The sequence below is a fragment of the Vombatus ursinus genome, unplaced genomic scaffold, assembly GCF_900497805.2.
Source record: "Vombatus ursinus unplaced genomic scaffold, bare-nosed wombat genome assembly UNPS02014946.1, whole genome shotgun sequence".
Classification (NCBI taxonomy): domain Eukaryota; kingdom Metazoa; phylum Chordata; class Mammalia; order Diprotodontia; family Vombatidae; genus Vombatus; species Vombatus ursinus.
In genome coordinates, this window is record NW_020954724.1 from 1,652,644 (window position 1) to 1,656,940 (window position 4,297).

At 36.3% G+C, this 4,297-nt stretch overlaps 1 non-coding gene across 1 annotated transcript; it reads right to left on the reverse strand.

The window, feature by feature from the left end:
* Nucleotides 1-978: 978 nt before the first annotated feature.
* LOC114030245 lies at nt 979-1,085 on the reverse strand. The gene has a single exon (XR_003567579.1). It is a non-coding gene; the product is annotated as a U6 spliceosomal RNA (small nuclear RNA).
* Nucleotides 1,086-4,297: the final 3,212 nt, after the last annotated feature.

Here is a 4,297-nt window from a genome sequence, read left to right on the forward strand (position 1 = left end):
TAGAATTCACTTGTAAATCCAATCTAACCCTGGAGATTTTTTCTTAGGGAGTTCATGGACGGCTTGTTCGATTTCTTCCTCTAAAATGGGGTTAAGTATTTTATTTCCTCTTCTGTTAATCTGGGCAACTTGGTATTTTTATAAATATTCATCCATTTCATTTAGGTTATCAGATTTATTGACATGCAGTTGGGCAATATAACTCCTAATTATTGCTTTAATTTCCTTTTCATTGGTGGTGAATTCACCCTTTTCATTTTTGATGCTGGTAATTTGGTTTTCTTCTTTCTTTTTAAAAATTTTGTTCTTTCTTTTTTTTAAAATGAAATTAATCAAAGGTTTATCTATTTTATTTTTTTAAATAAATCCAACTCCTAGTTTTATTTATTAATAGTTTTCTTACTTTCAATTTTATTAATCTCTCCTTTGATTTTCAGAATTTCTAATTGGGATTTAATTGGAGATTTTAAATTTATTCTTTTTTTTTTTTTAGCTTTTTCAGTTGCATGTTCAATTCATTGATTTTCTCTTTCTCTACTTTACTTATGTAAGCATTTAGAGATATAAAATTTCCCCTAAGAAGTGCGTTGGCTGCATCCCATAAATTTTGGTATGTTGTCTCATTATTGTCATTCTCTTTGATGAAATTATTGATTGTTTCTATGATTTGTTGTTTGACCCACTCATTCTTTAGGGTTAGATTATTTAATTTTATTAATTAGATTAATTTTAATATATCTTTCCATGATCCTTTATTACTTATGTAATTTTTATTGCATCATGACATGAGAATGCATTTAATATTTCTGCCTTTCTCCATTGGATTGTGAGGTTTTTATATACTAATACATGGTCAGTTTTTGTGTAGGTGCCATATACTGCTGAGAAAAAGGTATATTCCTGTCTATCTCGATTCAATTTTCTCCAGAGGAACATTGTATCTAATTTTTTAAAAATTCTATTTACCTCCTTAATTTTAAAAATATGCAACACTGCACGAATTTGCGTTCCATCCTTTCACAGGGGCCATGATAATCTTCTATGTATCATTCCAATTTTAGTATATGTGCTGCTGAAGCAAGCACCTCTTCAACCTTTCATAGCTTATAACCTTTCAAAGTTTCAACATTTCAAAGGCTGTAACTGTCTCTAACGATCCTTCAACTACAAGCAAAAAAGGACATGGAAGAGGCAAAGAACTGAGGTACCATGTATTTGTGGATCACACGTTAGCCTGGTAAGTGGGGAAATAAGCACTCAGCAACAATACTGCTGCTGCTTCTGCTTCGACTTCCCTCCCCAATCAAAGGCTTTTTTTTTGGGGGGGGTGGTGTTGGACTGAGTTTCCTTATCTTGACCAGGCTAAAAACGCAGTGACCAGTCACAGGCTGTATCCTACTGAATGAAACAGAAGTTTTCACCTCCTCTGTTTCTAATCTAGACTGCTTTGGGCATATTCAGTTCTGACTCAGAAGCCTTTGCCACAGGGTAAGCAGACAGGAAACAGTTAAAAATAACTGCTCTAAAGGGCAGAGCAGGGACCTCCATCATGCATGCTCAGAAAAGCAGGCTCACCAAGCAGTCATAGGTGCTCCTAAGACTGGTCCCTCATTGGCCAGTCCCCCATTATGTTCTTCAGACTCTGCCCTGGTTTCTTTCTAGTTTTCTTCTCTTTCTTCTTATACTCTCTAAATATTTGAAGATTTTAAAAGGCAGAGTTGAATCTCTAACAGATTTACAGTAATCCAATGGAAGCTTGAGAATTACGGGTAAGTGGAAGAGAGAAAGGAGAGAGCACTGGGAAATAAGGGTGTTAAAAGTATAGCACTTTACAAAACACTTTGTAACAAGTGATTGGGGAGCTCCCCTGGTCTGTTGAACTGTTATCTCATTTGATTCTCATGACAGCCCTATTATATTACAAGTATTATCACCCCCGTTTTGCAGATGACGAAATTGAGGCTTAAAGAGACAAGGTGAACGGAAAAAGGGAGCCAAATATAAAGACTCTCATAAGATTCCCAGAGAGGTCACACTTGTTTTAGGTCAGGTATTCAAAATGCTTCTCCCCCTCCCCCTTATCTCATCTCCCCAATTCTATTCCCAATTTGGTGAGAATGAGGGGAGAAAAGGAAAGGAAGTGATTGAATATATATTATTTTAGTGTTGGGTTCTGTCTTTATGTCAGTGTCAAGAGTCAGGATTAGAGTCAGGAGACCTAGGTTCAAACCTCAGACTCACCACTCCTCTCTTTGGCTTTGCATGGGTCACTAGGCCTTGAGTTACTCTCTTATAGGATGAGGAGTTGGACTAGATGGATTGAGGTCCATTCCAATTCTAAACTTAATATCCTGTGTAATTATAAGACTATGGGTTGAGAACTATTGAAGAGTAGCTATTGTAATAAAGGTTTGGTTTCTTTTCCCCCAACCCAAAAAGGCAAAATGATTGATGTGCTATGCTAAGCCACAAAGAAAATGCTCAGTCTGGAATATCAAGAGAATCCCGGATGGCACATAACTAAGCAAACTGGTTTCAGGAAAGTTGATTTTTTCATTAAATCATTTTGTGACAAGTAGGATTTGAATGGTAGCAAGAGTCCCATATTAGACAGTAGAGATAAGAGTTTTGGATCAGTGGGAGAGCTGGTACAAGCCTAGGAGGATGATCTGCCAGATGTCAATAGGGGTCTGGCATTCCATGTCTCTGTTCCCATTGCAAATGTGGTCAGCACAGTCAGGCTTCCTGGACCTCTGCCTTATTTTTCTCCTCTTATACTTTGACCTGTGTATTCTCTTTCTTCTTCTACTTACTTCTAATGGCATATTGGATTTCAACAAGATGGTGCTAAGACCAAGAGGTACGATAGTTCTGGAATGAATTTCCTCTGTTAATTTGAAATACACTAGTTGCTGGAATACATGGGCCTTCGGTTATTATTACTTTTTTTTCAGTTCAACACGTATTCATTAAGAACACACTATACATACATACATACACACACACATATGCCAAGCATTATGCAAACACAAAGAATACAAAGATAAAAATGTCTTTGGCAGCCTTTGTTCTGGTAAGGTAAAACAATGTGAACACAGATAGGTAAATAAAAATTATATGCAAAGTAAATGAGTAATTTTTGAGAGGAAAAATACTAAATGAGGATCTGAGGATGGGAAGGTGGGACCATGAAAGGCCTTATCCAGGAGATGGCCCTCAAACTTATTTCTTGAGCTAGGGATACCAAGAGTCAGAGGTGAGTAAAAAATACATTCCAAGCTGAGAATCAAAATGGAAAATCTGGATTGGATTCTAGTGAGAACAACTTAATTTTTCCATCAGTTAATCAGATTAAATCCCCACTATGTGCTGCCATGTTGATATGGCCCTCGCAAATTGCATTTAGATCGGAAGATACTTGTTAATAAAGCAAGGAAGAGAACCAAGGTCTGCAGGTGTAATTTGTTTCTCACTCTCTAATGAAGGTTGGATGGAATTAGGCTTAACAAGTAAAACTTGTTTCTGTCTGAGACTGTCTGTCCCCAAGAGGGAAATTTTGGTTGACTACATCTTGCTTAGATAATGAGGAGATGAAGACCCTGGAATAAGATGTAATTTCCCCAGTGGACAGTTTGCATTTATTTGAAGATTATCTTAGGGATGTGCTGCTTAAATGTTGACAGCAATCAGTGGTGGTTTAAGTATTAAAATTAGATTTGGGGTTTGTAATATTGATGAAATTCCTTGCTATTACACATTTCATGAGGCTTATTAGTGGAAAAATAATAGATATAATCAAGATTCCCATTACTTAAGGTCTTTCATCAATTTTAATAAATAGTGAAAGCATATAATCATTTGGTTAAAATTCAGTTGAGGTAGCTATTTTAAACAATAAGAACTTTTCATACATTGGCTATCCAGTCAATGGGATCCTATGTGGCAAAAATTGTGACTTGGTTAAAGCACAGAACAAAACATCACGTTACACAGTGGTAGGTTTAGAACTGGAAGGATCTCTAAAGCCATCAGTACAGCCCCCTCATTTAACAGATGAGGAACCTGAGACCCAAGGAAGATAAATGACTTGCCTAAGGTCACAGGTAATAAATATCAGAGGGGAGATTTGAACCCAGTTGCTCGAATTTCAGAGCTGTATTCTTTCCACTGTACCAAAATGAATGTGTCATTTTGAGTTTAACAAAATTTAGTAAGTTAAAAGTGATTTAAGGTTTTATAACCTGAATTAGCTCTGCGGGATTTTAAAGGCCTTTTAATTAAAAAGGTGGGAGGAAGG